Raw genomic sequence first — 25,795 nt, forward strand, 5'->3', positions numbered from 1 at the left:
AAACTAGCCCCAAGTCAGCAGATGCGGCCTTCAAGTTTCCATGCAATCATGGAAGAAGGGTGGAATTCAGGTTGCTCAGTAGTTCATACCTAAATGGAGCAGGACCTCATTGTACTAGGCACTGTACAAACACAGAACTAAAAGGCATGGTAGTCCCTGCCCCAAAGAGTTCACAATCTCAGTGTAAAACAAGAAACAACAGATGGAGATAGACAGATGGCGGGAGCGCCAGGAAACAAGGCAATCTAGGTTGGTATGATAGGCATTGGTCTCAGCACAGCAGCTACTTATATGGCTGTCATCACTATAGTATCTGAATCAATAAATGTTCATTACAATCAGAATTTGAAATGGAAGCTGTTTGTTAAGTCCCTACCCACCCATCCTGTCAGCTAACATGGGCTTGTTTTCTGTCATATATATATATTCTAGTGTGATGTCCAATTTTATATTTAAATGTCTCAAGTTTTGGAGCTTCTACCAGTTCCCCGGGGAGGCTATTTCACAGTTTAATACATCTTGCTGTCAAAAAGCCTCTCCCCTTCCTAGTACTCAGCAAAATATTCCCTTTCTTAATTTCATCCTATTACTCTGTTTACATTTAGTTGTTGTTTTGATTCATTCTTCCAGTTAAGAAAATGTCATTTTCTGGGCTGTTGGGTTTTTCCAGGGGCAAAGGGGGAGAATGTGGCTTAATTGCCACCCATACTTGTTTCATTTGCATGAAGTAGCATGTAAGTGGTACTGAAAACAGTTGCTTTTTTTTATTTTGTAAAAATTTACCCCGGAAAATCTGACGGATCACAAGCTTTTCATAGCTAATTACTGGGTGGGTTTTTAACATCTGTATGGAAATAGACTCCTACTATGAAAACTCCACAAACAGCCTGAAAATGGCTAGGAACTAAAATGTTTACATGTCTGTTATTACCATCATTTATACAATCAACTTCCAGAGGACTGTGCCCAGCACTCTATACATTTCAATTATATTATTAGCAATAGCTCTTCACTGAAGTAATTGGTACACTCACTTTATCTAATGGAGTATTTTTCATCTAATTGACTCCAAATTTATCATATAAATGTCAAAGCCAAATTTTCCTATAATAACCTATTATCTCTGCTGTTCTAGCTCGCTGCACTCACAAGAAACAGAGTAATAAAAATCTTTGGGATAATGAAGGACAGCAACTTAATTCACAAAGTGCTGAGGAGAATGACAGCTACTTCTCCCTTGTCAGAAGCAGAAACCTTTAATATATTCATTTAATTAGGCTGCAGGTCTCATTCACAAGATATTTCCCTCCCAACTCCCCTTTGTAACACAAAGCTGAATCTCTCTTTCACGAGAATGAGACCATCCAGTGGTTCCTTGATGGGCCTTCCTGTGATCATGTCTTTAGACAAGCATTGCCATTATACTGAGGGGTTTCAACTTTCTTTCCTTACTCTGTGTAGAGTGATCAATCGTAGCATAAGAAATAGGCAATTATATTGTGACACAGAAGTGGCAAAGAGACAATGGAAGAGGCTTTTTAATGTGTAAATGAATTTTTGAAAATAAATATGGGGAAAATATATGGTGCATGTGTAACCATCAATCCTGGAGATTTTATATAGGCCTAAATGAGACAGAGCTACTCTAGCAGGTTCCAGATTGACGATATATTGTTTTCTGTTGAAGGGCTGAGCTGTTGTGCACTAGACTGTTTTTCTGTACTGGGATGGTGATAAAATTAAAAGCCCCATAAAACTTGGCTTTAAATTCTATCTCCCCTCCGTTTTTTAGGCTCATAAATGTTGGGGTAACTTTTAAAGACTTTTGTTCCATCAGTTCATGTGTCTTTGTTCCTCCTTCTGGTTCTAGCTAAAATCAAAAAGGGTAAAATGCCAGGGGTTAAATGATGCCCCTTAAGGCAGGACAAAGAGGGATGGTGCTTTGGCAGCTGTGCCTGGGAGCACTGTGCTTGAGTAAAGCATTTGTCCTCCAGTGGTGCTTGGGTATCATGGATCTTGCTATGCCTTTAATAAAGCATGCTCCTCATGTGCCCCAGCATCCTTCCCTTGCTTGCCAGAATTTGGGGAAAGGCATGGGTCCACCTACCTCCTCCCCAGATACATCCCCTTTTGGGTCCAATTAGTATTGCTGGCAACACTCTTCTGCCAGCCAACTGATGGGGTAGCAGACATACAGAATATAGCTTTATCTTGTATGGATGCACAGGCAAAGAAATGGCTTCTTCTGGCTCCTTCCCCATCCACCTTCTAGTGTATCTGGACAGGCTTAGCCTCATTTAGGGTTTTTCTCCGGAGATTTTTCAGCCCATTTTTTGGTAGAGCCAGGTGGCTTGCACAATTGTCAAAGGCAAATCCCTGAACCTTTTCAGGTTCACACATACAAGTTGCAGTTGCCTCTCTCTCTAGAGAAAAACTCACTTTCCTAAGAAATTAATGTAGATCACTGAGACCAGATCCTTATTTTGCATACAGCACTCCACAATTATGTATGTCTTTTCAACTTGCACCTTGGGCTGACAATGGGATTTGATGCTGAAACACTCGCAGATAAAAGCATGACGCTCTACTGCTTCTATGGACAAGCCACTAGAAAGAAAGACAAAGATCCACCATTCTCCTGCGGTGGGCTACACACACACTGGAGGCAGTGCAGGAGCAGTATTACACATACACTGGGGATGGAGGACTCTATCCTGGGAAGCAGTGACTGAAAAATGTTGGGGGTTGTGATGGATAATCAGCTGAATATGATCTCTCTGCACTGTGGCCAAAAGGGTTAATGTGTTCGGTGGATGCATAAACAGGAGAAGCTCAAGTAGGAACACAGAGGTTATTGTGTCCCCGTATTGGCACGGGTGCAACCACTGCTGGAACACTGTGTCCAGTTCTGGTGTCAACAATTCGAGAAGGATGTTGAGCAATTGGAGAGGGTTCAGAGAAGAGCCAGGATAATGGTTAAAGTATTAGAAAATGAGCCTTGTTGATTCAAGAGGCTCAATCTATTTAGCTTAACAAAGAGAAGATTAAGGGGTGACTTGATTACAGTCTATGAACACCTTCATGGGGAACAAATAGGTAATAATGGGTTTTTCAATCTAGCAGAGAAAGTATAGCACAAGCCAATGGCTGGAAGTTGAAGATAGACGAATATGGTGTACAATTTTAAAAACCAGGGGATTGTTCCAATAATTAACCATTGGAACAATTTACCAAGGGTCGTGGTGGAGTCTCCATCACTGTGAATTTTTAAATCAAAATTGGCTATTTTTCTAAAGTCTGCTTTAGAAATTATTTTGGGAAAGTTCTATGATCTGTGTTATAGAGGAGGTCAGATTAGATCAGGGGTAGCCAACCTCAGCCTGAGAAGGAGCCGGAATTTACCAATGTGCATTGCCAAAGAGCCACAGTAACACATCAGCAGCCTTTTGTCAGTTCCCCCGCTGCAGCACCGCCGATCAGCACCTAACCCTCCATCCCTGCACCTCCCGCCTGCCGTGATCAGCTGTTTTGTGGTGTGCAGGAGGCTCGGGGGATTGGGGGGAGAGGAGAAGGAGCAAGGGCACGGCAGACTCAGGTGAAGGGGCGGGAGCCTTGGGGGAAGGAGTGGAGTTGAGTGCGGCTGGGGCCTGGGGCAGAGCCAGGGGTTGAGCAGTGAGCACCCTGTAGCACATTGGAAAGTTGGCGCCTATGCAAGGAGATGCATATTAACCTCTGAAGAGCCGCATGTGGCTCTGGATCCACAGGTTGTCCACCCCTGGATTAGATGATCACACTGGGTCCCTTCTAGCCTTGGAATCTATGAAAGGGGTTGAGGGAGAAAGGCAGTTGTATAGTGGAATCCAATCCTACGTTAATGTTCTGGTGCTAAGCTGCTACTGCTTGGTGGCAGAAGTGTGACCTAAGAGGGGGAATATAGCTAAATCCATCATTAGTATGAGGAGATAGGCCCACGCTCTGTCTTCTTACTATATTTCCTTTCAAGTAAGGGAACCAGTGCACAAGGCATATGGAACTACTGCTTTTAGAGGACCTTTGTGCCTGGAACTTAACCCTGCATGTGCCCATGTGTAATCTCTGCTTGCTGTAGCTTTTGCATAACATGTCATGCAAGGACATGCAGGAACCATAGCCTCACTGTAGTAAGCTTTTATTTATTTTTGAGGGAAGATCCTGTCTCTCCCCCCACAGCTCTGCTTCACATACTGGTTATTGCATGAAATCTTTAAAAACAGCAGACCTACCATAGTTTGGCCGCATGAGGCTGTGGTGGTGGGGAATGGGCTGCAGGTAAGCTGCATATAGAGGCTGCTCTCGGCTGTAGAGTGGGGACCGTTGAGAATCTGCCATGGCTCTGTGGGGCCAAAGTAGCAACCGTTGTTGTTGCCTGGGCAGCCGCACTGGTGTGTGAGGTAGGGATCTAACCCTTTCAAAGATCTCTGCATATCTGTTATTTGAGCTATGTTCAGGGGACCAAGAATTTGTGATGGTCGGAGAGTTTGTGCTTGATTTAGCCCTGTGAATCTCATTAAAGTCAATAGCAGCCATGTTAATGAGAGTTGTACAGTTTGGCACTGAAGAAAGAATAAAACCACAGTTTAAAGTGCTCTCCATTTAAAAAAAAAACACAACCCCAATGGGATGTCAATTAGCAGGTCAAGCTGTTACAAGATCCTGGTGGTATCATTTTTATTAGTGTAAGAGGGACAAGGCAAATTGCCACGTTTATTGTAAATACAACAAGATATTCCTATATGCAATTTCTATATAGATCCATTCAGACAGACAGACATTCACACGCAGGTTCTACATAAAGGTTGTTATAGTTACCAGCCTAGATGTTGCTCGTGCCAAGTCACTGGCCAGGTGGCCTGGACACAAGAGCGGAGCCGAGTCGTTGTCAGATGTGCATCCGATGCTCCTGGAGGGTGGTCGTAGAACCAGACTCAAAGAACACAGTCCCTGGACCCAATTTGTATAGGTCTTTGGTTCAATACAAGTCTATGGAAGTTGCTTCATCATGCTGAATTTACAACTGAGATGCCCATCAATCAGCAGGTGGTACATCCATGACGGCTCCGTGATGGCTAGGTGTTATCTTCTTGTTCTTCCTCAATGCGTTTTGAGTGGATTCCGGTTTGCCTTCTGGGGGCCATCCGTTTATCTCCACTTTGCATATTCTTCGGCCCATCGATATCAAGGTTGAAATTCTTAGGATTAGGCTGGCACGATTTACTAATCAATTATTTCCCTGCTTCAGGCTCTCCATTCCATGCACTCGTTCATTCTTTTACTTAACAACACAATCTATGACTCTTGATTCATTTAACAAGTTTTATCCCACTATCTATTTTTCCCTCTTTGGATACCAAGATTTACATATGCATGACAAGGGGCTCCCGTGGGGGAAGAGCATCAGGGTGTTGTTTTAAAGAACAGCATTGTTTCCTCAAAGTTCTTATCACTTTCCAGCACAGACTCTTTGTCCTGTACCGGCCTGAAATAATTAGCACTTTGGCCTTGCATTTGTTAGAGTGAAATTCAACAGGATGGAACTGATGTTCATACCTTTTTACAATACCTATATACTCTTTTGTCTGTCTTTATTTCTAGTACTACATAATTAGAATTCTATCATACTTGTACAACTTTGAGGGCAACCCAACAAAGCTAGCCAAGTCTTCACTTCAGTGGAGCATATTAGAAGCTAATGTTAGTCACAACATATCACTTTATTCAGTGGCCTCATTAAGAGCAGGCTGCACGACACAGCATGTATCTTTTCCTTTCATGCTTTTTTGCCAGTAAGTCTATTCTGCCCTTTGTCCTTTTACATTTCCAAAAGTGAATATTTGTATTTCAAAGAGGCATAGTTAGTTTTAATGCTTCCTCTCCTTCAAAGACTGCCCCAAATGGGTGGCCAAAATGACAGAAATAATTAATTAAAAATAAAGGCCTGAGGAACCTTAACAGACCTGAGATTCATTTGGCCTACTCCAAATATTTCAGAAGCTATAATTTCCAATACCCCCTTATTTTGCTACATAACCACAGCACTGTCACTCTGACAGGTCATTATAATACATCTGCACAATACTGGTGGAAGAGACACATTAACCAATTTTAGGGGAAGAGCTAATCATCCCAATTTCTTCCTTTTAAAACCAAAAGGAGGTGAACATTTGTTTTAAAAAGGTACATGTTGCTAATATTTCCAAAGTGCTTGAACATACGGACAGAATCGGGTCAATGCAATTGATGTGTTAACAGCTAAAGGTTCTGACATTTGGTTCAATTGGGACAAGTCCTAAAGTGTTAAGTTGCTAATGGAAAATTTGTCTGAAACTTTTGATGTCTTCGCTACTTGCCTTTTTCTTGGTCCCGGCTCTTTCTCTGACTTTTTTTTCTTTCTCTGGTTTTGTGTCTTTTGCTCTTTACGTAACAAAAAACAATATGAGAAACCACATGGGTAAAGCTGGTCCCAAATAACATTTTTTTTTAACTAAATATACACAAGTGTGCAAGGCCTAGCTTCTCTGATGGGGAGGAGGCGGTTCTACAACATAGAAGATAGTGTATATCAGGAGGACTCCCACACTGTTTAAAAAGATACTGCCCTGTTCCTATATACTATCTGACCATCTTCTCGATTAGCTCCCTAACTCTACAGTCCTCCTCCCATAGTACAACTAACTTTCTGGAGGATGTAACACTTTCCTTTCCACAGTGAACCTGATTCTGTCCTTGCTGCCTTTTCCTTCCGATACAAGTATACTTCTCTTTTTCCTCCCTCCAGAGACCCAAAGGCAAGGTCTGGTTTATTATCCCAGGCAGTTCTATGGCGGCTATATTGTGCTAGCAAGTCCAACACAAATCTGTTGGGCTGGCTTAATTCTCAAACATGGCTTCCCCAGGTCAGAGCCGGGCACAAGAGAACATCCTGGGTTGCTTTTTTTCCCTGTGTGTGGAATATTTTGGCATGCACAAGATTTCAGCAGTCAACCCAGCGGTGGCAATCGGAGCAGTTGAAACCTGGATGGAATTGATGGGATAGCAACAAATGTATGGGAGCATTCAATGGACCAGATCCGAATGTGGATGACATAGGTGAGGTGCTTATCTAAGCTCACATGAAGCTGCCAAAATGTACATTTGGTTTGTTCATGTTGAGGTTCAAGACAGTTGTGTCAGTCATCCATAGTGTGCATATTTACACCTGTGCCTTTGAGACAAAAAATAATTTTAGTACACTGCACTGCTGAAAAATGTGGGTTTGGCAATCGTTGCCATGCTAAAATATTTGTGGGATTCTTTTAAATCACTCATACAATATAATGGGCTGACTGCTTCTCATATTTTTATTCATGGAACTGCATTTCAGGCAATAGGGTTGCACAGTTGTAACCGAGGGAAGCATATGATCCAGTGATTTTTGTGATCTATAGTGTTACAAAATCATTTAAAGTGCAACTCCAGGTAAAGTGTGAGGAAGGTTTGCAAGGAAGCATTTAACAAGAGGAAGTGGCACAGGGGAATGGGTGATGTGGCCTGGTGCCATTTTGTGCATCTGTCATAAATATAAAGGGAAGGGTAACCACCTTTCTGTCCACAGTGCTATAAAATCCCTCCTGGCCAGAGGCAAAACCTTTTCACCTGTAAAGGGTTAAGAAGCTAAGATAACCTTGCTGGCACCTTACCAAAATGACCAATGAGGAGACAAGATACTTTCAAAGCTGGAGGGCGGAGGAACAAAGGGTCTGTCTGTCTGTGTGATGCTTTTGCTGGGAACAGATCAGGAATGCAGCTCAGAACTCCTGTAAAAAGTTAGTAAGTAATCTAGCTAGAAATGCATTAGTTTTTCTTTTGTTTAATGGCTGGTAAAATAGCTGTGCTGAATGGAATGTATATTCCTGTTTTTGTGTCTTTTTGTAACTTAAGGCTTTGCCTAGAGGGATTCTCTATGTTTTGAATCTGATTACCCTGTAAGGTATTTACCATCCTGATTTTACAGAGGTGATTCTTTTACCTTTTCTTTAATTAAAATTCTTCTCTTAAGAACCTGATTGTTTTTTCATTGTTCTTAAGATCCAAGGGTTTGGGTCTGTGTTCACCTGTACAAATTGATGAGGATTTTTATCAAGCCTTCCCCAGGAAAGGGGTTGTAGGGCTTGGGGGGATATTTTGGGAGGAAGACATATCCAAGTGGGATCTTTCCTGTTCTTTGTTTAATATGGTTGGTGGTGGTAGCATAGGGTTCAAGGACAAGGCAAAGTTTGTACCCTGAGGAAGTTTTTAACCTAAGCTGGTAAGAATAAGCTTAGGGGGTCTTTCATTCAGGTCCCCACATTTGTACCCTAGAGTTCAGAGTGGGGAAGGAACCTTGACAGCATCTATGTAATAGGAAGTGTTGAGACGAGAGGAAGTAGGCATGGGAGAGACATAGAGTACGGGTGAGAAACGAAACCCATTTTTGATGTAGTAATTTAATAGAAGCAGTTTACTGAAATCTGAGTCTCCCTGATTCCTCAAGAATACTGCAGACGGGAAGAACACCCCAAATACACGGGGCAACACAAGGGAAGGAATGATGCTCCATGTGCAAAAAGCACAGGGAGAAGACACAATGGCATCCCATATTGGAGGCATGGGTTATTGAAGTTCACCCCTTTGCAGAGAAGCTCTAGAAAGCCCTTGTGTTTCTTAAGTCATTGAAAAAAGGTGTATATGGAACTGCATTTGGACATAGACCATGTGCTGCTGGCCTCTGTAAAGGGTGAATTTCACTTGCCTTGGGGGTGGTGGAGGCAGTGGTATGGGATCAGAGAGGTGTATATAATAGGGCAAGGCCATGGCAAGTTCTGAACATTAGGAGCGCAACTGTTGAATCAAATTCAGTGATGGATAAGGAGTCAGTAAAGAAGTTGGGCTGACATAGCCCTGCTTCATGGGAGATCACTCCTGATCTCTCTGGGGTTTAGAGGATAGAGATTTCAAGCAGCCATGGAAAAGGTAACTTCAGGAGTTGGAAAAGGGAAGTAACTAAAGCATGAACAAGTAAAGATTTTGGCATAAAGCAGAATGAAAGGGTGAAGACAAATTGTGGAAATATTGTAGGGTTGGTGATTGGTAGAGTTACAGCCACGGGAATAACAGCAAAGGAAGGGAAGAAAAGTGATGAGGTCAAGTGAATTTCTTATAAGCTTGTGAAATAGAAGGAAAAAATGGGCAAGAAATGAGACCACGGAGAGAGTAGGAAACAAGAAGGAAAATAGGAATACCAGTTTTGAGGTGAGTACTTGCTGTGATGCAAACGAAGTTTAAATATCTAAACTTAGTTTGAAATGGCCACAACATCCCATTCAAAAGCAGTAATAGTAAAAACATAGTAAGACTGAAAAGACAAATATGGTGGTTTTATTGTTCTTCTCCCCGGCCCCTCCACCCCATCAATGTCCTTTAGCTCAGGGATTTGACACATCTTTGAGCTTTTGAGTGACCATTTTCTATGACCAAAGATCATATATTTTTAATGGACAACATGGTAGAAGACACAATAATTCATGCATATAGAAAAGTTTCCTTATATAGTAATGATTATGGTGTCCTATAATTTTCTTTGGACTCTATTTGCTGACTTCTTTGATATTTTTTTTCTTTGTTTTTACTCAAGATGGTGAGTTATAAGAAATTCATGATTTACTGTGAATGGCTGTAATGTTGCTTTTCCATATCAGTCTTAGGTATTTCTACAGCTCACATCATGTGCCTCACTTTATGTATTTATCCCCCTTTTTAATGTATTTATCCTCACGCCAGCCTTGTGAGGTAGGGAAGTGCGGTTATTCCCATTTTACAGATGGGGAAACTAAACCATAGAGAGATTTAGTATGTCTGCATTGCCATCGGTGGTGTCATCGCATCTTGGGCAGGCAGACCTGCATTAGGTTTTACTTTAGCTAGCACAGTTATAAAGAACTGAAATCCATGCTGTTGCATCTTCAATGTGTGCTGTACAAACCAGTCCAGAACCCTGGGTACATGGTTCAGTTGCTAGCCTGTGTGCACCAGGCTCTGCATCTCGGCTGCTATTTTTAGCCACACTCAATAGAGTAAACCTGGGGCTGGTATGTCTATCCATTCTGCAACCCCACTTGAACTGCAGTATAGATGTACCCTAAGAGTACAAAAGGTTTAAAAGGTATTTAGACATCTAAAGATGCAGATGGGAGCCTAGCAGGATTTGAGAAGCACTTAACTCCCATTGAAATATCTTGAGTATTTGCATTTTAAGACACCTGAATTCCTTTCAACTGTCTGGGCCAGGATCACACAGGAAGTTTGTAGTGGAACAAAGCAGGAACTGAAGCTGCACATCCTGAGTCCCATGCTAGTACCCTCACCAATGAACCATCCTACTCTCTCAATATTGTTTTCAGGCTCTTGCTTGTTAAACCTTTGTATACATCACAGTTGCTGAAGTTGACTTGACAAATATTCTTTGGCAATAAAATGAAGTGGGGGAAATTTAATCTGCTAAGAATTTAATTCCAGCAATAGGCCTACATAGAACATCCAGGAAGTATAGCAAGTCAATATGAAACACATGTATGCTCCATTTCTCCTTTATGATTTGTGACAAGTATACCCAGTTAGCCTGTAGTTTTGTCTACTAGGTATGTAATCTTATCTGTTAAATACATCCTTTATATTGTTAGTCAAATTGAAAGATACATAATGATGGCAACAGCTACCTTTTGTTTATTAAACAGAATTGACATAGCAATTGTGAATATTGGCCACAGGGTCAGGTATTTACTCAGGATATTTCCTTTGTAGAAAAAAATTTGTAACAGCTTGAGCCTAATTACTGCAACATGCACAAGGGACAGAAAGCATATGCAGATCTCTCACAAGACAATGAAGCAAAGCTGGCTAAGGGGAGTCCTGGATTTCCCAGATTTGTTACTATCATAATGGGAGCTGTATGTCTAAATCCTGTAGATGGTTTTCAAAAATCTCAACCATCTTTTGTTCTCATTTTGCTGGAGTATCAAATTGTTTCTGTCACTGCAAGGAGGATTGTGTTCCTGATTGAAAAAAGAACTTTGAACTGACTTTTGCCTGTCTTCAGAGCATTCCCCATTTAAAATAATTGCCTGTTTCTTTAAGGAAAAATTCCATAGTTCATAGACAGAGATAAATAAGAATTTCAGTATCAGCTTTCAGCTTACAAAATCAATGGCAAGAAAGTGAAGACTATTTGGAGAACTGTCAGTACAATTATAGAGAAACTTGCTGTTTACCATGAGGGTAAGGGTGGTACAAACGATCATAAGCACAGCCAACCTTTTCAATAAGGGTCAAAGGACATGAAGCAATTATTACTGTACTTCTGGCAGAGTGAGCACTGCATTGAGTACATAACAAATGGTAACCAGAGATGTACTGTGCATTGATCTTACTTTTCATGGCAGGGAGTTTCTCAAGAGTGAAGAATCTCCCATACTTTGTTAAACCCCGTGCATATGTTGGGGATATAAAGACTACGCTTCAGTGGAGAAACTACATTGTCTTGGTGATAAAAAGCCCTTTGGTCCACCTCCTTGCAATCTACTTTTGTATAAATTTTAAATTTAGGCCTGGATTGGATGGCTACAGGCACCTACCTATTTGGAAACCTTTGCAAAGGATGAAGAGGTCAGGAAAAAAAGTGCCTAGATCTGGCCTTCTATATTCCTGCCCCTCCCCCCGTTTGGGAAATGTCAATTTTGAAAATGGGACTTAGGAACTTAAGGTGCTTTCAAAAATGTTACCCACCATCTTTTGGATGAGATATGAAGCTGAGATCATAGAATATTAGGGTTGGAAGAGACCTCAGGAGGTCATCTAGTCCAACCCCCTGCTCAAAGCAGGACCATCACCAACTAAATCATCCCAGCCAAGGCTTTGTCAAGCTGGGCCTTAAAAACCTCCAAGGATGGAGATTCCACCACCTCCCTAGGTAACCCATTCCAGTGCTTCACCACCCACCTAGTGAAATAGTGTTTCCTAATATCCAACTGAGACCTCCCCCACTGCAACTTGAGACCATTGCTCCTTGTTCTGTCATCTGCCACCACTGAGAACAGCTGAGCTCCATCCTCTTTGGAACCCCGCTTCAGGTAGTTGAAGGCTGCTATCAAATCCCCCCTCACTCTTCTCTTCTACAGACTAAATAACTCCAGTTCCCTCAGCCTCTCCTCGTAAGTCATGTGCCCCAGCCCCCTAATAATTTTTGTTGCCCTGCGCTAGACTCTCTCTCCAATTTGTCCACATCCCATCTGTAGTGGGGGGACCAAACTGGACACAATACTCCAGGTGTGGACTCACCAGTGCTGAATGGAGGGGAATAATCACTTCCCTCGATCTGCTGGCAGTGCTCCTACTAATACAGCCCAATATGCCATTGGCCTTGTTGGCAACAAAGACACACTGCTGACTCTCATCCACTGTAATCCCCAGGTCCTTTTCTGCAGAACTGCTGCTTAGCCATCGGTCCCCAGCCTGTAGCAGTGCATGGGATTCTTCCGTCCTAAGTGCAGAACTCTGCACTTGTTCTTGTTGAACCTCATCAGATTTCATTTGACCCAATCCTCTAATTTGTTTAGGTCACTCTGGATCCTATCCCTACACTCCATCATATCTACCTCTCTCCCCAGCTTAGGGAATTAGATTCTGAGCATCTGGGATCTCTAACAACCCCGCAGCCCAATTCAGATTATATCCCTCAGTAGTTTTATGCTGCTTACCGCAATTCTGGCCAGCTTCTCTGGTCCATTAGAAGCTGGCAGATTGGGGTCTGGTGTGATTCCCTCTAGCTAGGGATACCCCTGGGTACCTACACCAACCTCCATCCTGCACCTCAATATAGGGAGCATGTCCAGGGAAAATGAGTGGTCAGGGCACCCCAGCATTTGTTTGGTCCCCAGCTGTCTGAATGGCCCATGGCATAATTCAGGGCAGCCTTCAAACTACTCTGATTTGTGCTGTGAGACTTGACTGTCTTTGATCCTGCACAGGATCAGAGGGGTGGACTGAAGAACCTGGTCCAGTATTCTTTCCTTGTTCCTATCTTAAAGCCCGACCCTGCAGACACTTATGTGTGTGAGTAACTTTCTCTTCATGAACTTAACCTGAGGAAAAGTTACTTGTGTGTAAAGCTTTGCGAGATCAAGCCTTAAAACTAAATTGTAATTTTGCTGTGTATTTTTTAAACTGCCACATTTCATCCCAGAGGAGGTTGCATTTCAGTAGTGAGTGCAAACATCTTGTGTATTAAAAGCCTGAATGCAGCACTTTACTCATGCAAGTAGACCCACTGAGTATAATGCTATACTAACCTGTTTAAATTTACTCACCTATGTGAGTTCTAAGTCTGTAAACACCTAAGGAAGGAAAGCATTATGATGATTAGTAGTGGTTTTAAAAAATTTTCAAAGAAAAAACCGAAAAGGAAAATGTACTAGGTAAATTAAGGCAGTTGCAACATTACTTTTCAACTGATTCATACAAATATTGTATTGGCTGAAAGTTTTTGATTCTGAAAGAGCATTTGCTACCTTTGTCCAATTAAAGCAATGAGCAATAAGAGACCTTGTTCAAGGAGATGTGCCAGAACTGTGATAATGACATTGGCACTGGACCATTTCTTCATCTGTGACATTTATCATGGAGCAATAGTCAGCATCTTGATTGTGAGTTCCTGCTGTGAAATACAATGAATGTAATATCTAGAAAACAAGAGAGAACAGATGTAGCTAGGTTGTATAATCCAATGTGACATTCATTATGTTTTTGAAAGGAGTAACTACTGATCTTGAAACATAGGAAATAAATGCAGCAGAGATGGTCAAAACTCTGTCTGGATTAGAAGAAATGTATAATTTCAACTACCTGTGAACAGTCATTATGAAGTAGGTTGTCATTACTCTAGTTTTTAATACACACTATCTCTTGCAATATGCCATAAAACTGGTATAATTTCTCTGGAGCTATTTAATTCCACTGAAATTACCTCTTGCCAAGAAACAGCGGCTGCACAACACGGTGGTAAGGAAATGCTTTCCCATGAAAAATGACTGTCCTGCTTGTAATCCATGACTTGAAAAGTGGATAACAACATGAGCTCTAGCTACTTAAACAGGATTGAAAGGACACCATGAAGAATAAAAACGTACAGTTTTTTTAAATGCACTGCCATCACCTTACAATATTAAAATTGAATTTTTTAAAAATTGAGGCCTCATTCACCATTCTGCACTTTGCATAGACCATTTCTACCAGTTCAAAATGGGTGCAAAATGTTGCCATTCTGACTGGGTAGCATTTGACACCCATTTTGCACTGGTGCAAATGACTGCACAAGGTGCAGGGTCACAGTGATCTCCAATTTCTTTGTTCCCATTTATTCTATTTTGGTTTCCTGGGTCACTTCACTCAAAGCAAATAAAGTATAAAAATGGATGGTGAAAGAAGGCTGGTCCATTTTGTCATCTGTTTATAGCCAATTTCACTTTCTGACTCTTATACACTGGCACGGTACTGGTATGCAATTGGAGGTGTGATTCCAGCATATGTAGACATATTTGAGCTAATTTTAATCTAGCAAGTGTGGGAACCAATAGCCGTGAAGCTGTGGCAGCACGAGCTTCAGCACAGACTGTGCAAGCCTGGCCAGAACCCTGGGTACTTACTTGAGCACTAACTCACGCTGAAATCCAGGCTACTGTGGCTTCACAGCTGTTGGTACCCAACCTAGCAAGATTAAAGCTAGCTCAGGTAGATCTGCTGCAGGCACACCTCCAGTTGCAGTGTAGCTGTACCTTAAGTTGTGTATGGATTCCAAAAACTGTGTGTATAAAATATATACACACACTTATTTATTTGTAAAGCAAATTCATAGAGACGTTTCTATTTAGCTATTGCTTTAAGAGAATGATGTTGCCATCTAGTGCGTAGCTCACAAAGAGGATCTGGCTTACTGTTGTAGCCTATAGGGATTTTCTTTTCGTATGGGTAGCGGAGGCCTGCAGTACTGGAGCAGAAAGACTCTGGTTTTAGTCCTGGCTTCTGAAGGGCACAGATGCATTAGCGTAAGATTTTTGGCAGTAATTGTGTCTGTGGCACACTTTCTTTACAGACCGGAGTGTGACTGTACAGGGATTTGAACTCCAGTGGACCTCAGGTGTTTAGGAGAAGCTTTTCTTAAAGGGCTGAGTATGATCACTGGTTTTATGAAATCATAAAGAAAAGGCCGTTGAATTCTGGAACTGGAACTACTTAAGTATCCAGCAAGCCAAGAATAGCTTGCAAAGAAGGATGGGTCTAAAACACAACCTTTAGATCCAAGTTCACAACTTTACACTATCCTTATAATGTATGAGTGTGAGTTTACTGACATTTGGGAAAATTAAGATACAGATCTGGAGTTTTAACTCCCATGTTCAGGAGGGTTTAGATCAGAGGGCTTTTCATTCCCCCAGGCAGACTGCGAGGAGCTACAAAAGGATCTCTCAAAACTGGGTGACTGGGCAACAAAATGGCAGATGAAATTCAATGTTGACAAATGCAAAGTGATGCACGTTGGAAAACATAACCCCAACTATGCATATAAAATGATGGGGTCTAAATTAGCTGTAACACTTAAGAAAGATCTTGGAGTCATTGTGGATAGGTCTCTGAAAACATCCACTCAATGTGCAGTAGCAGTCAAAAAAGCGAACAGAATGTTGGGAATCATTAAGAAAGGGATAGATAATAAGACAGAAAATATCATATTTTCTCTATATAAATCCATAGTATCCCCACATCTTGAATACTGCATGCAGATGCATGCAGATATGGTCACCCCCTCTCAAAAAAGATAAATTGGACTTGGAAAAGGTTCAGAAAAGGGCAACAAAAATGAGGGGTATGGCTCGGGTGCCGTATGAGGAGAGATTAATAAGACTGGGACTTTTCAGTTTGGAAAAGAGACGACTAAGGGGGGATATAAAAGAGGTCTATAAAATCATGACTAGTGTGGAGAAAGTTAAATAAGGAAGTGTTTACTCCTTCTCATAATGCAATAACTAGGGGTCACCCAATGAAATTAATAGGCAGCACGTTTAAAACAAACAAAAGGAAGTTGTTTTTTTTCCCCACACAACGAACAGTCAACCTGTGGAACTCCCTGCCAGAGGATGTTGTGAAGGCCAAGACTATAACAGGGTTCAAAAAAGACCTAGATAAAATCATGAAGGATAGGTCCATCAATGGCTATTAGCCAGGATGGGCAGGGATGGTGTCCCTAGCTTCTTTGTCAGAAGCTGGGAATGGGCAACAGGATGGATCACTTGATTATCTGTTCGGCTCATTCCCTGAGGCACCTGGCTTTGGCCTCTGTTGGAAAAGAGGATACTGGGCTAGATGGACCTGTGGTCTGACCCAGTATGGCTGTTCTTATGTTCTTCTTTTCCTCTCAATTTTCTGCCGAGTAACCCACTAGTATGCAATCTATCAGCTGATGGATTTATGCCCATATTAGACATTGCTCCCCAGTGTGATACATACTGATAATGGGAGCTGAAGTTTGTGATGTTTGTTTCTAAAATAGGAATTAGACATTCAACTGCATTGAATGTCCAGGAAATTGAGCACCTAACTTCTGTAGCCTCGTCTGAAAATCCTAGTCCTTGTGTAGGTGTTGGGTCTCTATGGGAGAACTGTGTGCCACACATCTGTCAGAGCTGAATGACAAACTTTCAGAAATCTGTGATGACTCAGTAAAAGTATGTCAAAGGTGAGGAAGGAGGAAAAATTTGCAAGACTTGGAAAACACACAGAGAAAAATTAGAGGAGAAATTGGGGGGAAAAGCTACAGGAATTAATTCCAAAGCAATTTGTCTGGTGGCAAGGGAGAAAGGCCAACAGAGAGCAAGATGAATCAATTAGATGTGGAAAGCTGGTTTATTTGCTGAGAAAAATAATACTGCTAACAGTGACAGTGGCATGTAGAAACTGACAGCCTAAAAGGCTGGCTGGTTCCATCCAGAGCACCAGGGTGAATCAGTGCAAAAGGAAGTCCCTACCAGCACAAATCCTAATCTGTTTCTGATGTTAATTCTGGTACCCCCATTCCTCCCAAGTGTTTAATTTAAAAGGGGGTTGGCTTTAAAAATGTAGGTAAGTTTGGGGATGTTTTTCGTTTTATGCTTACTGGTACACTCTCATCCCTAATGAGAAATGCTTCAAGGGTTTAATCCCACACCCACGAGAGTCAATGGCAAAACTGATATTTACTTCCATGGGGCAGGGGCAGGTCTCTCACAGACATATAGATGGTATCGCACCACTGAAATCTAGGGAAGGGGAGTCCCACTGTATTTGTTTTTAACATCTATCACTGAACAAAAGCCTTTAGCAGCATTTTCCATTGATATGCCGTAGTTCTATATGAGTAACTTCAGCTGATGATCATCAAACTAGAACTATGTATTTGAAATATGTATGCCACTAATCAGGTATTTAAAGTTTTATACTGATAGAAACAGAACCAAGGGAAGAGTTTCCAGATGCTGAAAATACGCTGCATAATTCAATAAAGTACTCATGTATATTAGCGTCATCAACTGTTAAGAGTGTGAACAAAGTCCATCTTTCATTACCCATTGTGCTTCAGTATGTTGACTTAATGATCTCCATCCTAGAGAGAACTCATTAGCACTTGCAGGGGTGTGTGTGTGTGCGCGTGTAAGCTTTAGAATGTGAAATATTCACCCTATATACTGCCAATCTCTTGCTGTTATTGAAGTCTTTGAGAATCTCAAATTGGTTTCTTTTGAATGAATACCAAATTCTGAATTTCTACTGCTTACAATTCCCTGTCACTCATTTAATAAGGCATATGGTGGGGCAACCAAAATTCATATTCAAGAAACTTCTGTATTTTCGAGAGAGTGTTTTGTATCACATAATGACAGCATAGTGAGAGCACTGAAATTATACTAAATCTCTTACAATGCTTGATCAATAATGCATTGTACCTTAACCAATATATCTAAAGAGCTATCTAAAATGCTGTTCTCTGTAGATCTGGGTTTATTATTAACAAATACCTTATTTTATGTTCTATATCAGTCTTATTTTTTTCATAGATCTACAATTCTGAATACGAAAATCCGTTATGTTTCCTCTGACCTCATAACTGACTGTTTCTTCTCCCGTGAATAGACTGCATTAATGCAACAATGATATTCAAGGTCAGAATGTTGTAAATAGTCATTCAGTGCTCTGCAGTGTTCCAGATGTCTCGGTATAATAAGGTATGAGAACTCCACTGACGACATTTTGCCCAACCAATCTGCTCAATTCCTCTGCTGTATCAGAGACTTTTGATGCTTTTGCAATGTCATTTAAAGTTTCCAGCATTGTTTTTGGAGGTTTTTTGAGCATTTCAGTTATGGCTTTTATTCAGCAACACTATTTAATTCCTGACAGTTACTTCAGTTTGACAATCACTGATTTAGCTGTTATCTATTTTGCAGCGGTGTCAAGAGCAGCATGATAAAGTGGGCTACTTTGATGGAATATAAACAGAATCTGGACAGTCCAATACAACTTCCTTGCATGCTTAATTTTTATCTGTCACCATATCAGCAAGAAGCCTATAAGAAAATTTAAGCTGATCTTGATTCCCATCTTTTACTGCACCAAAATGCAATTCATTAATGGATTTGTGTTTTGTGCATATTAATTGAGCTGCATGCTCTGTTTATATTCTAAAACAAATAGTTGGGGGGAAAACTCTTTTTTTTTGCATTAGGTCCCCCATGCAGAGGACCAACAAAATGTCTACGGACCACTGAAATCCTACTTATGCCCTCAGAATCATATCAAATTGCTGAGATCTATATTTTGCTAATTAGCCCAAGCACTTGAGGAGGATGCAAAAAAACCTGTTGCCTACATTTAATGGATTACAATATTTTAGATGGAAAGAACCTCTCTGGGTCATTTTTCCTCTGTAGTTAGTGGGCCTGGTTCTCCTCTCCCTTACGCTGGTGTTACTCTGATTTTTAACCAGTGTAAATGATAGGAGAATCAGGCCCAATATATGGCATGACAAGTAGCTGGTGAATTCATAGATGGATTTTGATTTTCACTAAGATGCACTGACCTGCACATATAAAATATGTAGTTGTTCATGTACAAAATAACTAATTGAGCACATACTGATAGACAGGGATTCTCACAGATCAGGTACTGTTTCTGGTGTGTCTTGCAGATCAGATATTTTAAAATAATTTTTAGGTGTTCGTGTACGTTGTTTCCAGCTGCCACTAAAGCCATCGCACAAACACCTGTGCAGAAATGCCCTTGGATCTATAATTTGTGCATTTTCATAATTAATCTTCTGCATTGCTCTCATGCCTCTCAGTGAATGCCTGCACCTTGGAAATGAAAAAATAATTTCTAACTAAACTACTGTCTTGAACTTCTGATGTCTCCCCATTCTTTCCTAGCTGCTGCTACTTGAGTGGATTACACAGTTTTTCATCAAATAAAAAACGCAGCGAATTTTGGCTCTGTGGAGCATTCATAAACCAGTGTTCGCGAAATTGTTCAGTATGTGAACATTTTAAGTTATCGCTGGTGACCATAATGGCTGTGAAGGGATGACTGACCTGATCCAAATGATTTTGTTCTAAATAAATAATATTTTGCTTTCGGAAGGCTGTTTTGGTCAGTGATTGCCACGGTTCTCTTGGGAACAGAATTGCAGGGGCTGGGCGAAGTTCAGACCTGCTGAGGTAAATCATGGTTGATACACCCCTTGCTGCAACTCAGGACCTGGTCTGAGTGGAAAAAACATGTGATTCCACTCTGAGAGGTAGGCGATGGCCCGAGGCCAGAGACATAGGGTGGGTGCCTTCGGACAGACCAGGACAGGGTCAGAGGTGCAGTTTGCCTGATGTTCTTGTTACCTAGTCATCCATTGTGCAGACACACATATGTAACCCACACACCACCTGGGTGTGGTGTTCTATCCCGTGTAGTGGCACCAAGACCACTTAGAGATTACTGAGTCTGCTATAGCCTTAGCTAACAGCCATGTGGCTTTTAGCTCATGCAGTAGAGCCTCATGCATTTAGCTCCAGAGGTCCCAGGTTTAATCCTACCCACCAACAACCGGGGTCTGTCTGTGTTACATGTACACAGCTTCGTTGTTTGTCTGAGCCACCTGTTATGTTTTGTATTTTTAGACAGTGAGGTCTTCCGGGCAGGCATGGTCATTGACTAGGGGGGAGATAGCACCAATAACAAAAATGAGTTAGGCATCCAACTTGCATTAACTATCAGTGGGAGTTGGATGCCTATCTGCCCTTTGTGCCTTTGAAAATCTCCCCCTATATGCTTATACAGCTCCTAGCACAATGGGGCCCTGAAACAGTTGAGGTCTCTAGGTGCTGTATCAGTGTTTAACCAAACAAATAATAATGTATGTATTTGACTAATCGGGTAGACAAATTTCAACGCTTCATGAATTCCCTACTATTAAAGGGCTTGAATTGGACAGAAGCAATAGTATTTGGTTATAAACTAGTTGTATGCCTGTGTTTAATCAGCTCAGTAATTAATGCAACCACCACCATTTCCAGTTTATTGAAAGCAAATTTGAAAAGTGGGTTTTCAGATTTGAGCTTTTGCAGGTATATCCATACCAAAGTATTTTTCTTTCTCTTGAGTTTTGGCGGCAACAGAAAGGTGGTTATTAAAGGTCAGCTTGCTGCAAAAATAATGAAGTTTCGCCGCCAAAATGTTCAGTTTCTAGTGGGCAGGAGAGGAGGAAGAATATTATCATTTTTCACCATGAAAAGCAGTGTTGAAAATGGATAGTTAAGCACAGCTTTAATAATGACATTGTCCTCAAGGCAACTCCATAAGTAAATAGCTGAAATGCATCATAGTAACAAATGCATCGAAGAAATATTCTTGCTGTAGAGGAGTCAGTCACATCCAACAGCAGCTGGGTTATCCAGGAAAGATCAGCTGGTTGTCATTAAGTTTCTGCAATTTAGTTTATATAAATATTATGGACTTGATTGTGATCTCGTGTCACTTTTGCACTGGTGTAACTCCATTTACTTTAATTGATTTACACCAATGTATGAAGAGAATAGGGCCCATTATTCTTTAACTGAACAATGGAAAGCTCATTGTATGTTATACAGTAATGGGTGAAACTCAAAAAAAATTAAGGTTCAGACAGCCATAAGTTTGGGGGCTTATCTAAACTGTTTTAATCTATTTGGATGGTAAAATTGGGCTGTAAATTTTGTAAGAATGAGCTACTTTCTTGTGAGAATTCTGCTTTTGCAGGCTTCTAGGTTGTGGGGCAGGGAGAGGAGAAGGGAGAATAGTCTTCGTGTAATATTTATCCCCTTCTGCCTGCCTCGGTCAGGTAACACTCCTATTCTTAACTCTTTCCAGTTTATCTGCTTCTCTCTAGTACTGAGAAGCTCAGTACTGAATGTAGTCTACATTTGTGGGGCAGTCAATGGCATGGTGTTAATATACTATAAATTGCTTTTGTTTTTAGTGGCCATTAATGAAATATGGTGCTGGGAAACAAAATCCTGGCAGTACAGAATCTTGATCCTGTTTTTTCAAAGTTCATTTGGGTGCCTGACTTGAGACACTTTCGCAGGGCCTCATTTTCAAGAAGTGCTGAGCACCCTTGAAAAATCAATCCTGGTTAAGTTCAAATCTGGGACACCCCAGAAACTGAGACATCCAAAATTATTGGCTGCTTTTGAAAATCTTGGCAGAGCTGTTTCAGGAAGATTCCTGACCAGATGCCTGCTCAAACCTCAGTACCACTTTGTACATAAAGAACTTCTGACTGCTTCTGTGGTCTGTTATTGACATGCCACACATCACTGTCGCTCTTTCCAAGCGTTTTTGGTCACTGCCGACTTCCCAAAAAGGACCAAAACCTTTATAGTAGCATCAACCTGCCAGTGAGAGCACCAGCGAGAAATTCAAGCAAGGTAGCTCCATAACAGTAGCTGGTGTGAGAGAAGCCAGACTTGAGAAAGATGTGGATGTTGTTTTATACATTCTTTCTTCAATTCAGCTGCAGCATAAGACTTCTGATTTACATTAGCAAAGGCAGGGAGTGTGTGAGAGAATGAGATCATGCATAATTAAGGGATAAGTGGGACTGGGTATTTTAAAAAAAAAGTTTGGAGTTACATAGAGTTCCCCAAGTTTTTAGGTCACAAAGCACCTGTAAGTTGTAGGAGGTTTACACTGGGTTACAGCCAAACAAAGTGCTCATGTACTGAACATCATGTATTATACACCCACTCCTAAAATTGCCTCTGCCGCACTCTAGCAAAGGGTTTATGGAAAAAAAAAAAAACAATGGGGATGAAGTATGCTAAAATTTTCTGGTGACAAAGTGCTGTCAAAAGGAGTTATTTTAGAAAACTCCAGAGACCAGGAGAGAATGGGGCATCATGCCACTTACTATATAATAGGCAGGGCTGCTAACATCACCTATTAAGGTTGTTGACACTTCCCATTACAAGAGCCTGTTTTCATCTGCTTAGAACGTTGCCAAAATTTAACCATTTGGGCTGAACTTTTCCATGCCAAGTGACTGCTTCAGGCTGAATAGTTTTGGAGAATTTCAGCTCAAACTGTTCTGCCCACAAGGTTAGGGAAAACTTTGTTTTGGCCATGTTTATAAAAAAATACAACAAACCAAACTTCTAGTGACCTTTTCTTTGAAATGCTTTAATTCCTCCCATGTTTTAGAGCAGGGGCTTGAAATTTAGTAGCGGAACTGCCTTTGTGTCAGGGATGGACCTCTTGCTGGTGAAATTTGGGCAGATTTTCAGGGGGGCAAATAAAATGCCTCTGAAAAATTGCAATCTCCACTTGCTCAGTGGAGTCTTGCTAGACCTTAACAGCTAAAATCTCAAAGATTCTATCCGCACTGAGCATGCTCAGTACCCTTGCAGCATCAACGTGTATGCAGCATCCCTAGAGAGTGACTAAGCATGCTCCAGCCCAGGGCCATGGAGGCTCTGAAGGACTTTCTACATAATGGGTGCTCCCAGATGCTCTAGGGCAAGGTCAGACTGTTCACCAGGACTGAGAGCAAGGAGCTTTCATGGAGAAGGAAGCCATCTGATTTGAATGCAGAGGGGACACTAACTGGATTAGATGGGAGGGAGTTATATGAGACTAGGGGAGGGGAACTGAGAGTAAGAGACTGGGAGCCGGTTAGGGAAATGGGGAGAAGGAAAGGGGAGAATTGGGAGCTTGTTGGCTGGAGGTAGCGGTGCTGCTGAGATTGGGCAAGGAGCTGGAGGGAATGGGAGACTGGGGCTGGATGGGTAAAGAGACTGGGAATAGGAGTCAGGGAAAAGATTTGGGGTGGGAGGAGTGGGAAGTCTGAGATTGGATGAGGACCCCAGGGAGGAAGACTGGGACTGGGAGCCACAGTGTGCACAAGAGAGACAAATCAGATGAGAAACTGTGGGGTGGGGAGAATTGGGACTGGCTGGATGAGGGGACTGGGACTGAGATGAGAAGCCTGAGGAGTAGAGACTGGGAACGGGTAGGCAAGGAGAATGGGACTGGGACAAGGATCCAAGGGTAGGGAAGAGGGCGGGGATAGGATGGGTTGGAGGAGACAGGGCAGAAGGGGCCCACATTGGAGGAAACTGGCAGAAGAGTCTGTGCCCACTAGAGAAAACTCCCCTCCAAAGCCTGGAAGGGAACCCAAGTTTCCTGAGGGTCTCCATTCCCCTGCTGTCAGCAAATATATGTGAAACTGGCAAAGTGTATGTCTGATCCCCCTCTAGTGCTGGTCCACATAGGGGATGACAAATACTATTGCTATTAGTTAATCTATTAGCTCAAGTGGCAGAGGTCTGTGTAGTGACTCTAAATGTTCCAACCCATGTTGATGAATGATGTAAGTATCAATATATACCACATGATGGAATATCTGTTTTTTTTTAGTTTTCTTTTGAAAAAAAAACTTGGAAATTAAACACTAAAAGTTAAGTTGAACGAACATTAAGGTTGCAATGTCAAACCCTCAAACGTTAGGAAATACCCGCATTAAAGTTTTCTGTGCAACCTTAATTCATCCTCTTGTGCATATTCATTTAATTACATGATCACATAGCATTTTTTCCAAAGGACCCCCAATTTTCTTTCCCTCCATCTTATTCTGAGTAATATTCTGCAAACCTTGCCTATGACAACTAGTCCTTTATCCAAGGTCTGATCTTGGAAGGACCTGAACACCTTCAACTCCTACTGAATTCTCACAGTGGAGGGTGCTCAGCTTCTGTGAATAGCTGCAATGAAATTAGTTGAACTACTTAGTTGAATGAGGTAATACTCCTAACTAAGGGTGGCAGAATCTGGCATTTTGCTTTTGAAGCCATATTACTACATGCATCATTGATACTACCTTCCAGCAGGATAGAGTAGATATAGGATAAGAGAAAAGAACAAATTCTTTCTGCATTTTCCCAATCAGAGGTCTGAGGCTAACTCACTCTTCATCTGTCTGCTTATCTAGTAGTGTGTGTCCATAATCTCCAAAGAATTAGGTGGGGAAATGCATCACAAGTAACTCTAACATAAGAACGGCCATACTGGGTCAGCCAAATGGTCCATCTAGCTCAGTATCCTGTCTCTGACCGTGGCCAGTGCCAGATGCTACAGAGGGAATAAACAAAACAGTGCAATTAGAGAGATCTATCCCGTTGTCCAGTCCCAACTTCCAGGGCTTGGAGGTTTAGGGACACCTGGAGTATAGGGTTGCATCCCTGACCATCTTGGCTAACACCCAAAGATGGACCTCTTGTCTATGAACTAATCTAATTCTTTTTTGAAACTAGTTATATTTTTGGTCTTCACAACATCCCCTGGCAATGAGTTCCATTGGTTCAGTGTGATTTGTGTGAAGAAGTACTTCCTTTTGTTTTTTTTAAACCTGCTGCCTATTAATTTCCTTAGGAGACCCTTAGTTCTTGCATTATATGAAGGGGTAAATAACACTTACTTTCTCCTCACCATTCATGATTTTCATAGACCTCTATAAAACCCCACCCCCCGCCGTAGTCATCTCTTTTCTAAGTTGAACAATCCCCCTTCTCTCAAGACTTTGCAGACCTAGCCCTTTGACGATTCTGGGGCTATACAATAGCTTATGGATATATAGCCACATTTATTATGGACTCAGAGTTGAAGCATTCCTAGAAAAGCCGGAGGAAAGGATCCCCAGGGGAAGTAGTCAGATTGAAAGGCTCCCCATATGCCATTTTAATCTGTGTGCTTCTCTAACTACCTCACGTAAACTTTAATGAGGCAAAATAGCTATCAAACTTTGCAACTTAAAGAGAAATGATTATGGATTCAGAACAGGAATGGTATCCAGGGTGTTGAGTTATTTTATTTTTAACCTACTGTAGTAAGGCTGAATTTTTTTTAAATAGAACCTTACTGTGTGCACTTCTCAGCATAACCCTTCTTGAAACCTAGGGGGGGGGAACCCTGTGATAAAATTTTAAAGTGGAATGTTTTCAGAAACCGGGGGGGAGTAATAATGGGGGGAGGGAAGTGATGTGAGATTTCTTTTGACAGGAGGATAGACCAAAAAGATTTATGCAACTCATGGAGCAAAAACCTAAACTGAAATATTTGATAGCTGACCTGGGATGAGTCA

At 41.5% G+C, this 25,795-nt stretch overlaps 1 long non-coding RNA gene across 4 annotated transcripts in view; it reads left to right on the top strand.

Moving 5' to 3' along the window:
* Positions 1-25,795, top strand: part of LOC122461770 — a 218,046-nt gene that overhangs the window by 6,306 nt on the left and 185,945 nt on the right. Inside the window, exon 4 of one of the 4 annotated variants that reach the window (XR_006283938.1) lies at positions 276-286. The exons of the other annotated variants lie outside the window; for them this stretch is intronic. This is a non-coding gene — a long non-coding RNA (uncharacterized LOC122461770). Of the gene's footprint in view, positions 1-275; positions 287-25,795 lie in introns of those variants that run through there. 4 annotated transcript variants of the gene reach the window in all.

The sequence above is a fragment of the Chelonia mydas genome, chromosome 9 (assembly GCF_015237465.2).
Source record: "Chelonia mydas isolate rCheMyd1 chromosome 9, rCheMyd1.pri.v2, whole genome shotgun sequence".
NCBI lineage: Eukaryota > Metazoa > Chordata > Testudines > Cheloniidae > Chelonia > Chelonia mydas.